Source organism: Paramormyrops kingsleyae, chromosome 11 (assembly GCF_048594095.1).
Source record: "Paramormyrops kingsleyae isolate MSU_618 chromosome 11, PKINGS_0.4, whole genome shotgun sequence".
In the NCBI taxonomy this organism is placed as follows: domain Eukaryota; kingdom Metazoa; phylum Chordata; class Actinopteri; order Osteoglossiformes; family Mormyridae; genus Paramormyrops; species Paramormyrops kingsleyae.
In genome coordinates this window covers 14222477-14235470 of record NC_132807.1, presented here as the reverse complement: position 1 = coordinate 14235470, position 12994 = coordinate 14222477, and the positions used below count along the sequence as shown (strand labels likewise).

General features: G+C 39.1%; 1 protein-coding gene across 8 annotated transcripts in view; it reads left to right on the top strand.

Moving 5' to 3' along the window:
* Positions 1-12261: 12261 nt before the first annotated feature.
* Positions 12262-12994, top strand: part of shank2b (SH3 and multiple ankyrin repeat domains 2b) — a 193697-nt gene continuing 192964 nt past the window's right edge. For all 8 annotated transcript variants that reach the window (XM_023805315.1, XM_072718094.1, XM_072718093.1 and 5 more), the window contains exon 1: positions 12262-12454. The gene's annotated coding sequence lies outside the window, so the exon portion shown is untranslated. The remainder of the gene's footprint in view (positions 12455-12994) is intronic.

Here is a 12994-nt window from a genome sequence, read left to right as displayed (position 1 = left end):
AAAGTGAAGACTCTTGAGAGACTTGGATGTGGCTTTGGTTGAAAATCTCTATCAGCCATTTTATTTGTCTACAGCTGGATGATGGAATGTCAGGCGTTCTCCCATGTGCATAAAGGACCTTAATCACCGAATGCCGCAAAAGCTTTCCTGTCTGCAGAAACCCATTGCTTTCTATGGCTTGCGTGCAGCAGTTTTCTGCTGTGCCAAGTGAAGCACAAGTGCATCACCACGCATTGTTCAATGGACTTTTGTGCAGCACAATCTGACATATTGATGCACTATCAAGTCAAGTCAAGTGGCTTTTTATTGTCATTTCAACCATATACTGTACAGTACATAGTGAAATGAGACAACGTTCCTCCAGGACCATGGTGCTACATATAACACTACATCAACACAGGACTACAGGAAGTGCAAGTGTGCAAAAAGTGCATACATTGCAAAAACAGTGCGACACAAGACAGTGCAATAGAAGAAATAGAAGAGATGACAGTAAGACATGTCTTAAGAGTAAGGCAGGCTAAGTGTAAAATGCAACAGTGCAATAGGTTGTGCAAAAAGTTATTGAGGTAGTGGACTGTGTAAGGTGTGTGTATGTCTCAGTCCGGTCTCTGATTGTTCAGGAGTCTGACGGCTTGGGGGAAGAAGCTGTTGCACAGTCTGGCAGTGAGGGCCTGAATGCTCCGGTACCTCTTGCCAGAAGAGTCCCCACGATGCATTTTAGCGCCTTCTCATGCATCGGGTCCCCACGATGCTGGTGGCTTCGTGGAGGCAGCGGGTGCGATAGGTGTCTGTGATAGAGGGAAGAGAGGCTCCAATGATCTTCTCGGCTGTTCTCACTATCCGCTGTAGGGTCTTGAGATCCGATACGGTGCAGTTTCCATACCAGACAGTGATGCAGCTGCTCAGGATGCTCTCAATAGTACCTCTGTAGAAGGTGGTGGGAATGGGTGGTGGGAGATGGGCTTTCCTCAGCTTTCGCAGAAAGTTGATACGCTGCTGGACTTTCCTGGTTAAGGAGCTGGTGTTGAGAGACCATATACGCACCTTGTTCGGAGAAACTCAAAAATATGGGCATGTCATATGGGTATGACGCTCACGAGCATTTAGTGTGCTCTGGGTGGTTATTTTAAGCCACACACCTGATGAGTGGATTTAATCAATTCCAGGGAAAGAGCGGTGGAGAAAAATTACAAAACTAACAAAAAAAAATTCAGCAAAAATACCATTTTCACCCAAAAATTAGACAACCCTGATTATCATATGACTATTTTTGGAAAAAAAAATTGGAATACCACATCTTGTTATTATAAAGAAAAATTATTTAATCTCACCATTAAATGTTTTGCTAAATGTATTTTTAGGAGGGAAAGGTTAAATAGTCAATATTACAAATTCCAAAGCCCTTGAGGGCACAGAATGATTTCAATGCAGCAGACCCACATACAGAACATAAAAGACGTATTCTGGGGAGTTCATGAGTCATTTTAATAAAATCCTGAACAAATCCTGCTTTGTGGAATAGCCCCTTGGTATATACACTTTATCTGTTTCTGCTTCATCCGAAATAAACAAAACATATGCCTACCACATTTCTGAAGAGGGTTGTCCTTTGTAGCCTATAGAATATGTATGTATGAGATACAAGAGGAATTCACAGGATAATCACTGAATGTCACTTTGGGAAAGGTGGTTACTTAAGAATGCTAATTGAACAGTAAGCAAAACAATAAGTTTTTTATTAGCAACTACTTTTAAGTATCACCTTAAGTATCACGAATTTCTTTAGATCCCTTTAGCCACCTGTGCCCAGGCTATGCACCATGTAGTTCTGTGCTCCAAGAAAAGATTTCATGGCAGACATCGCCAACTAAGACACCAGTTCTTATGCTAACAAACTTTTATCAGACCTGGTTGTGCTGTTGTTGGTATTTGCAAGGCTTTCACAAATCTTTAATCTATTCTGCAGCAGGTGGTCAACCATTTTGACGACATTTCAGTGTGTTGCTGCAAGAAACTATGGCTGTGCTCAAGATCATTATAATTGTATGTTTGCTCACTCTCTTCAGCAAACAGCACACGAGTTTTAATTTCGATGAAATACTGCTGTAAATCATTGCATTGTTTTATGGGAAATAGAATCAATAAACAAAGGAACCTAACGGCTTAAGTTCAGCTGTTCCACCCTGTATTATATAGCAGCCTCAAAACTTCTTGCATGGCCACAACTTCTGCACTGATGAGAGCAGAATAAGCATAACCTCCCCCCCAGGGTGCATTTTAGCGCCTTCTCATGCAGCTGCTCACCGTAACTACAACTATAACAACAGCTATTCTTCCTCTACTCTTTCTTGGTTGACATCTGCACTGTGAAAATCAGTGCTGCCACCTATTGGAACCACCTTGTCAGTTTCTTTACACGTGGGCACACCAATGTGCATGATCTCTGCCAGACATAAAAATTTGGGCTACTTGCCCATCGTCCAACACAATCCCCTGATAACAAAGTTTACGTCACTCACCCCATGTGCGGACCAAAAGCGCACAAAGAAAAGTGAAGTATGAATTGGCCATAATGATCAAGGAGAAAACTACTGTGAGGTGAACAATAGGTTGTTGTCCAATTTAATTGTGTTATTTCCTCCACACAAATTAAAACGTCTTTAGTCGTGTTGTGTAACATGAAGCTTCATTATTGTTACTGCATTTCAGAATGACATTTAGAAAGGCGACAATAGGCATTTTTAATTCTTCATCCTGCTCCATTCAGTCTTCTTAAGAGCACTGCATGCAATGCAGGAATTGTTATGATAGATGAAATGGAGACAAAGAGGTGAATATGTCAGGCCAAGACAGATAATGTCAATGAAAAACAGTAAATGGTAGCGAGTAATAGATGCTTGTCCTTTTTCAATACAGAGCATCTGAAGAGAGGTAAGTCATTAACAAGCTTACGACATGATTTATGTGATACAATGAATGATAGGAGAGAAAAAGGTGATAGTGCTGTCATCTGTCAGTCACCCCGTTGGCCTGTTTTTGGGTTTGTTCTCAGCTCCTTGTGGCAGTTTTGCACTGAATAAAGTTCGACATAATTTATTCCTCTCAGGTAAAGTTCACACGTCATTTTCAGCTTCCTCTAGAGACCAGAAGGAACAACTTAAGCTATTTTGTTTGTCTTAATAACACAAACAAACAGCGATTCACCAGTATTGTAGTTTTTCTGTGAGAGATCTCATCTTCCTGTGCAGGGATTCATGGGAGATCAGCTATTTTAAATCAGGCAGATCTATCTTCAGTCCCATGTTCAGCACTCACAGGCTGTACGGCTGTTTATTAATTAATGTTCTTGTCTGTATTAACGAGCCTCCTCTGATTACTTCCAGACGACACGCCACTGTCTGCTCCATGTGTTTTTTGACGAGTGTAAGTGGTTTGATGTTTTGTGGGTGGTGCTGATATACAGTAGCTGTTGATGGTGTCGAAAGAGCCAGCCAGGGTTTTGCGTCAGTATGTTGAAGTCATGAGGCAATGCCTTCTCCGTGTTTAAAGGGATTCTTGGGGTATGCCGAGGGACGTGCTGTCAGCTCCCTTAAGGTCCCCCCTCACTTAACCCAGAAAGCACCAGTTTTATAAAAGCCGGATGTAAGGCAGAACGTACCTTGTTCCTAACCCACTTCCCCTGCAGTGGGAGGGGGGGGGGGGTGTCCTGCAATTCGCTTAGTGTGACGACTGTACCCGATTCCACCCGCTCTTCCAATAATAGCCTGGTGGCCCTGCTACCACGGGCCCAGCGCCCACGCAAAGCTCACTCCAAGGGTACAGCGCCAAAGTTAGGCCTGGTGCCGCCGCTGCTGACCTACTTACGGCTCGCAGAGGAGCTAAAGACGAATGAAGGTGAAAACATCGGGGACGGCGTTGTGATTAATTGGCTTCCTCCTGCCACTTTTTCCAAGGAAATATGCTTTGAGAAAGGGGGGGGGGGGTTGAAGAAGAAGTGAATAAAAAGTCTAACTGGGACAACTTTTCATGTGTGTCTTAAATGGTATTTTGACAGTCTTCTACTGGACAAATAAAAATCTATTTCATATTTCATGATAAAACAGATCCTATTCACTATGTAACATCCCTGTGGCCTCAACTTTAAATCAAGTGCACTAGTTTTATTTTAGTAGCCCTTAATGTACAGTCCACTCTTATTCTTTATGACGTACAGCTACACGATGTCACACACAGCCCCAGACAGCACAATAATTGCTTTCTTTAGCACTGACCACACAAATGAAAAATTCTGGGGTCACTGGGTAGCGGACTGCACCAAGACCTCACCTAAAGCTCAAGAGCACTGCTTCAGTTCATCTGCCTTAGCAAGAAGCCCACTAACTTAACAAGAGAAGGCCCCCATTAGATATCAATGAAATGCAAAATGACTTCTGGTCAGAAATTGTAATATAAAAATGTAGCCTTGGTTGAAGTTGAAAAGTCCGTTTTTGTTTCAGATACCTCAGTTATTGCAACCCTTTCCCATTTTATTCTAAATACCCAAAGGAAACAATTTCATGAAATTTTAAACTTGCTGCAGTGGAACTTCACAATAATAGTGTTTAGCAAATGGCATGCACATGATTACAGAGGAAGGAGCTTCCTTTGAGCACGAGGCCTCTTCCTTCATGGAGGTTCACGATGTTGTGCCACTGGGGTACATATTGCCATTAGATGAAGGCCAGCTACTTTATGGTGAACCCCACTTGAATTTCCCCAAGATTTGTCTATGGCCTGTGAGACGAACAGCTGACATAAAAGAATAGGATTCCCTCAGCGCTTCTGAGTGTTTGCAGTGTTTACGCCAGTGTTGGGGGGGGGATGCATCTTCCCCCATCCCTCAGCCCCTCTGTGCCTGTCCTCACTGACTATTTTTTTGATGCCCTATATACTGTCCCACTTTGTTGTAATTAGGTCTGTATTTAATGCAGGAGTTGCTCTTACTTATAACCCAGCTGAAGCTGTGAAAGCTCCAGCGCTCTTCCAATCACACCGAGGAGAAATATGACAAGGATTTTTAATTTCTTACTAGCTTTATTCATATTAGTGCATTTTTATATGTCATGGCAGAAAGAGACCACAAAACCCTTTTTTATCTTTACTCTGTGCCATCTTTTCTCACCTTTGAATTGACTTCCTAGTAAGGCTCATCCCAGTGGAGATGTATGTTAGCAGTAGTCCTCTTATTTTTTTTGCTTGAGGACAGTGACAACAGTGTGTTCACTGGTAAATTTAAGTTTGCTCACACTATGATTCTGTAGCACACTGGGACTGTTTCTCTTTGGGGCATCAGTGAAGCTACATGTTCAACAGAGTTACAGCTTGTACAATGACATCTAACAGGTTTACTCTGTTTTGTAACCCTGCATGACAGGAAGTGACAGGGCCAAAGGCCAGGGTATTTCCTGTGAGGAAGCAATTACCTGCAATTAGAATGCAAGATACATAATGATAGAAACAGGGCTAGGACTCATATGATTTCTCTGTCCATGTGAAAAAGAATTGGTGTCGATCAATGTTATCAGTTTTGTTTTTTTATTTTTTATTTGTTTGTTTGTTAATGTATTTATTTTTTAATTACATCATGAGCTGTAGCCAAAGTAATCTAGTTTTAGCTCATCTGTTCATTGACCTGTTCTGAGAGTTATTTCATATTTATTTATAGATTTGTTAGACGGCGGTGCAGAAATCTTGATAAAATCATCATACATATTCATGTAAATCTCTTTTGTTTTGGCAGTCTTTCTTAATTCACCACAGCATATCTAATTAATCTCATGAATTTTCATTTTATTAATAAATATATTTAATGGCTTTGCCAGCCAGTTCAAGTTTAAACCTTAAAACACCCCCACTGACCAGCTGGCTAGTCTTTCCCTTTTTACTGAAACAATATGAAGATGATCCATGTGCGTGACCACAGGCTGACGCCTGCCAATGTGGGACTTGCTTGGTCCCTCCCTGATGCAGATGTCTGCCTTCTAATCAGATATGAGTAGATTGCCATGTACTTGTCTTCAGGAAATTCTTCAGTGTTCACAGTAAAGCGATAAAGAGGCCCTGAAGTTTCTTCAAATTATATAACTTTAATCATGCTACATTGCATGGCAGCAGCTGTGATAAGAGCCAAAGTTTATCATTAACTCATAAAAATCCTGGGAGAAAGGTAGAAAAATGTATTTTAAAATGATGTTTCCGATGCATCTAGAATTGACATTAGGCAAATGCAGGGGCAGACTAATGGACAGGCTTCATGGGCTGCAGTCTAAGGGCCCAGAGTGATTATGGGGGGCCCCTATTGGCCATCTAGTCTATTATTATTATTATTATTATTATTATTTTAAAGTGATCCTTTATTGGTCATTTATTTATTTATGAGTTGGTGATAGGCTAAAAGGAAATGGAGAGACTGATTCTTAAAGGTATCTCTTTTTGGTGCTCTTTTTATACCGTAGTGTTTATTTATGGTATGCATATGCGAAGTCCCCATATCTGCGGTTTCAGTTACCTGTGGTTTACTGTGGTCCAAAAAAAAATTCAGAAACGGTTGAGTACCCACAACAGACATTTTGTGGGTATTATATTTTTAAACAAATAAAATTTTCTTATTACAGGTTATGTGCAGGTACATGATACTCTAATATTTTTCATTATAAAAAGTGTACCAGTAACCATTGTTTTTTCATTGTTCCTTTGTCCTTTGAGGGGTATAAAAAGTAAATTTTTATTGTTTTCCTTCATCCCTTGATACATGATATTTTTTCATTGCTGTATCGTCCTTTGAAAATTGGGCTAAAACATCAGAATGCTTTTCATTTGTGAGAGTACAGTATTATGCAGTACAGTATAATAATGTACATTGTACCTTTCATGAGCCTCGTCAATTAGTTTTCTGCCAGGAAAGCACGGAGGAAAGCATTCTAATATTAAGAGCTTGTTTTGTGTTTTCTTTTGGAATTTGCCTCTCTCTATAGTCTATACTACCTATTGTAAATGTACCTTGAGTGCACATTGTGGATGCAGTTGACGCACACTGGATCAGAGTGTAATGTTTTAAGGTTTCTGCTATGGGGAGATGCGTTTATTCAATGCGGTCTCTCTTGCCCTCCTTCTGCTTGCTGCATATGACTGATGAGAAAGTGTGAACTCGCCAGTTTGTTGTTCTTATGATGCGATTGCTCTGGTTTGATACAACGTCACACTCTCTTTAACTAGAAATTATTTGATAGTTACTAATATTAAATAGTTTTATAGTTAATTGTTGTATCATTGTGGGGATGTGGGAGCAGAAGAGCGGCCTGCAGAGAGTGCAACTTAGCGGCCCTGAACTCGTTAATGCGCCACTGGGAAAATGATGTAGCCTCACTACATGACCATTCTCATAAAAAGGAGAAGGGACAAGACAAGGAGGAGCACATAATTAATTGTCATGGGAAATGCTTTTTCCACCTGTCCTATGTGAATTGTGATCAATTGCCCTAGATTTATCATTTAGTAGGACTGGATTGATTCTGTTAAAAAATCTGAATTTCAATAGCCCTTTACAGGTGTTCTGTAGGGCTTGACAGATTGAGTCCTCTGAAATCACCTACCTAAGCAAAACATAAGGTCATGTTTCCTTATATAACTTTTCCTTCTCTTTTCTGGGAAATTAAAAAGCTTTGATAGATATATTTTCTGAAAAGGTATTGATGAACCATTTGCACTCCTCTTCTTTCATATTTCAATGACAGGGTTTCGCACAGATATACTGTATATATTTTTTATATAATTAAGGAAGAATGTTCACGACCGAAAGACTTTTAGTAACTACATTGCTCTAATAAGCAATGTAGTTACTAAAAGAAGCATGCTGGCTGACACAGAAAAGCCATGAATACAAAACAATTCATATGCAAAATGTGGCAAAACACAGAAATAGATAGAACAATGGCTTAATTAATGTATTGTGCCAAATCATCAACAAAACAGTATAAATACTTATTATACATCAATTTCCATTCCATTGTTTCAGAACCCAGTGCTGCGTTATGGAGAACATAATCTAATGGAGGACAGGGCTCACGGCTGAGCACAATCTGGATGAAATTCCGGTCCGTTACAGGTCATACACACACTAAAGTATTTTTAGAGACATTTCATATAGATTGATAGATGGAAAAAAAAACTGAACAACATTGTAGAAACCTGGGAAGAACCTAAGATGAAGACGGGGGCACATGCATAAATAAATTATTATGCTAAGAAGACAAAGATGAACAAAGTAAAAGCTACAGTTATGCAGCTTAAACACAATATTTTGCACATCTAATTGGCTGTTTACTTCAGTGATTTATCAGGCTTCACTTAGAGCAGTGCAAAGTACCTTTTAAATATAAGGAATACCACAAATTCAATTAATACAAAAAAGCTTTTACAGTTTTATTTTTCTCATCAGAAAAAAGACCTTTCAGAAAGGAAATGATGAAGTGATGTCCTAACATGATGAGTTCAAATTTATTTTCTTATTTCTTAAAGGGTGATTTGCTTTGTTTATTGTTTTATCAGAAATATTACATTTTACATTTTAACCCTTGATTTTGACAGGTGAATTTTCAGACATGTCTTTATCCTGAATTCACTTGCCAATGCAGTCAAATTAGCCCTGACAGGCAAGAATTCCTCCAGGAGAACCCAGGTGTGACACAATTCAGAAACTCCACAGAGAGAACCAGGCCCAAACACCTGATTCTCCCTTCCTGAGCTGGACAGTATTCCAAGAGTTGCCATGGAAACCCCAATCCTCCCAGCTCATTAAACCTCTATGTAAATGCAAAGGATCTATAGACCTTACTCCCACTGCATTCACACGCCAGAGATGCCACGCATCTGGTTAATGATGCACACTTCCACAGGCATGCACAGCAGCTATTGGGCAATCCTGCAGCCCTGAAAGACACTACCATGGGACATGAGTAACATATTAATGTTTTGCTCATCATACTGTATCCCAAGTGAACGTAAAAGGGAATAAAAGTAGGTCTAATTACATACACTGAGTTAAATCTGAAAATAAACCATTTAAAAATGTATGTCATACCTCACCAACACCTTTTCTATGTCCTATTTATTAAATTGTTTGTTTGTTTGTTTACTGTTAATAACAACTAACAGTAAACTAAAGTTACAAGAAACTTGTGCAGGAATTCTAATGTCTATATTTAACTTTCTAAATGCATGTAAAGTACGCAATGGTTTTGTCTTTATGAAAGTTGGACACAGGTGAAGGTCCTAACAGTACCAAAGATTTGTATATGATTGTCCTCCCAGTGGTTTTTCCAACCTGAAAGTTCTAGTTTCCTCTCTTCACCACTCCTGGCTTTTTTCTCTATTTAGAAGTTTTGTACTGTGGAACACTAATGTCTTTTATTTCCATCCATGATATTCTTCTTTTTGCTTAATCTTTGTTAGGCACTTTGGGGAAATCATGTTCAGAAGAATGCCATAACAAAATTAAACTGAATTTGACCGAATTAAACAGATTACCAATTCATTGTTCCAGCTTCTGTGCAGTTCATGTGTGTTGCATGTTTAACATCATAATTTAAAATCAGAAAACATGCATATCTTCACCGTACCATGTGCTCGGCTTCAACGGGTAGTTCATACAGTAGGTTGTCTTGGGAATAGTGTATTTTTTCCCCACTTGCTGTGTTTAACTAATTTATTTTTTATTGTTTGTTCGATACAGCACATCAAAGCAATGTTGAAAAGCAAACCAACTATTATAACCATAATTTGACACCTGTGTAGTATATCCATTTAGCTAAGAACATCAATCAAGTTGAACACAAACAATTGCAAGATTACCTGGATTTTTATGATGCGTCGAATTCCATAAACATTATTTGAACAGATGGGGGGAAATTTTTTAGGACGTGTGCAGTTCTTGAAGGAGCTCTCAATATTATGCTAACAAAATACAAAAACACATTATTTACACATTATTTAGAGTATATTAAGAATATTGCCTCTATTGATTAAGCACAGGCAAGAGTTAATTAGAGAACCATCACCAATGACTTGCTAAAGCATTTCTGGCTTCCTTCGCGTTGTCATGGAGAAGAAGATTCCCCACATCCCAGAATACTGTGGATTGAAAATGACAGTGGCAGACAGTTAATGATGAGACATACGATAGTCATTTCTTTTGTACAGAATATAACACATAAGATGGCTATTATATAGGACACTCATTCTCTGTTAGCTCATGTAGCTGTTTATTATCATGTCAAAGCCTTGGAGATACCTGGCAGTTGAAAAGATAGGCAGACATGTAAGACAAATACAAAATTCATAATTCAGTTTAGGAGATCTGCCACTCCAAAACAGGACAACTACATGTTAACTACATGACAACTACAAAATAAAACCTTTTATCCTAAGACTAAACAGCATGAGAAATATAATGGATGCAGAGACATTACAATTTTAAAACGAAAAACAGTGGTCAGGTGCACAAGCATAATTTTCCCAGGCATGGATAAATGTATCGAAAACTGATGATATGTAATATACGTAAGCCAAACCCAAACCAGAAGTAAATTAAAGATTAGGATTAAGCTAAAGCATTCCTGCAATGTGCCTGTCCTTCAGTTACCTCAATGGTATGACTCCATATGCAACATTCACTAGCAGTTAAATGCCTTAGTTGATCTGTAAATATTACGTACTGTCTGAAAGGGGATTAGCTTGGTGAGCAAGCACTGTTGCTATTATAAACATTAATTTTTCTGGGGAGTGAAGGCTGTTGCCATGGAAAGTCTATCCATTATGCATCACTTTCTTCCTGGATTCCCAGCACCAAATGGTCTTGTTGGATGACAGGGTAATCACCATGAAAGCATTGATTACTTTATATGTTTATGTGTGGATGGCACTCGTGATGAAGGTTTGCGGCGAAAGGGGTAGCCACCAATATCAATGGCCAAAAATAAATTCCTGTATTATCCCATATTATCTGAAGATAGCATCGATCTACCACCTCATCACCACTGTTCTGTTCTATCATTTTGATGTCTCAAGAATAAAGGGGATGATTACCCACCTGATGACTGGTGTGGTCCTGTCAGCTTAAAAGCACCAGTGTATGCATGAGGATTCATTTTTAAATGTACACACATGTTTAAATGTATGCACTCACAATGTATACAAGGGTTCAATGAAGGAATATAGAGCAGTGTACAAACTGGGCTCCTTCTCAGGCTTTGTACTGGATGACAATGGCCATGTGCTACGTGCTACTTGTGAGGTTTTGATCCAGAGGTGAAAGTAGGGTCTCATTATTGTTTGTTTTCCAAGACATTTGAGGATACTCAAAAATGTGCCTATTATTCTAACCCTGAAGCCAATAGGGTTGGATGCCTTTCAGTTGACAGGAAAGGAAACACAGGGTTGTCTCAGGAATCTCCACACACAACCTGCATGGTTGAGGATCTAACATCCCCCAGGAGAATAAACAAATGGAGCCAATCAGAGAAACCAGCAAGACATGCTTTTGGACCAAATATTTAAGATTATAACTACTACTGCTCACCACCATTACTTAATAATAATAATAATAATAATTAAGAGGAAGAATAAGAAGAAGATCAGTCTGACATACAAAATGCTGATTAGACAAATCCACTGAGGAAAAAAATCAATACAGACATTAAAAAAATAATAAAATAAAACACATGACAATGTAAAATTGAAAGTGGTATGGAACATGATATAGGTGACTTTCAAAAACTTTAATATTAATTAGCAGAAGAAATTTAAAGTTTAGCTCTGACCTACCTCTTAATATGAAAACAACATTCCAAAACATCCCACGTCATCCCAAATGATAATTTCACTGACGCTGCCAACAGAATTTTTCCTACATTCGTCTTTTGAGTTTCTAATACTACCCTACAATAAACCATTATGACACGACGTGATTAATGTGTGTCAGTATTTCTCCCCATTGGACCCCGCGTAGGAGCACCTGTATCTTGACTGCGAAGACAGGTATGTGAAGCCCCTCCCACTCGGATCTTCAGCCTGCAAGGGGCTGTCTGGTGCACGTTTCCCAAATCAAACTGTTTTCTCTCTCTCCATCCCTTCCTCCCTCCCTCATCTTTCGTGAACGCGCGCCGTGCACGCCGCCTGGAGTATCTGTTACCGCATATTGAATTTCCTTGCGCTCCGGGGTGATCTCCAGGAGGCAGGCTGAAGAAGCCCTCTGTGTACTCCCGTCCTCTCTCCCAGATCCTGGTGCTCGCAGGAAGTTACACCTTTTGTTGACTGCCGCGATTTGCGACACGAAACTGACGAGGATTGGTGGCGGCATGAAGCTTTCTTTTTAAAAAATAAAAATAAAAAATACGAAGACTGCGATACCACTAAGGTAAAGCATAAATTGTGTATTTAATTAAGGGGTCTCCTCTACGGCTGCAGCGTTTTGCTTAACTTTCAAATGAGTGCTGTGTTTTATCCGGTAGACAGGTGTTTCTAGAGAGTATGAGGAGCACTGCAATGCAAGTTCTTTAAGAAAACATTTTTAATAAATGATTTAAAATGATCATTTGTAAATTAGACTGTAATTTTTAACGGATCGACATCATGAGAGAAACTTTGCTTTTACTAACATCTACTTAAACTTGGACTTGACACGTGGTTGCTTAAGACATAAGTAACGGGAATTGAAATTAGTGCAGCTTTCACAGTATGTAGAATTTATACATTCATTATAAATGTATGTCCGCGCGTAACTCCTCATGATCAATACCAAACAAATGAAGACCCCGTCTTCTGTTCATTCACCGAAACTGGAATAATCGATAACATTTTCTAAGTGTATTTCTGGCGCTTATGTATTATTGTACTTAAACATATATATGTATTTGTATGTGCATATATATATATATATATATATATATATATATAT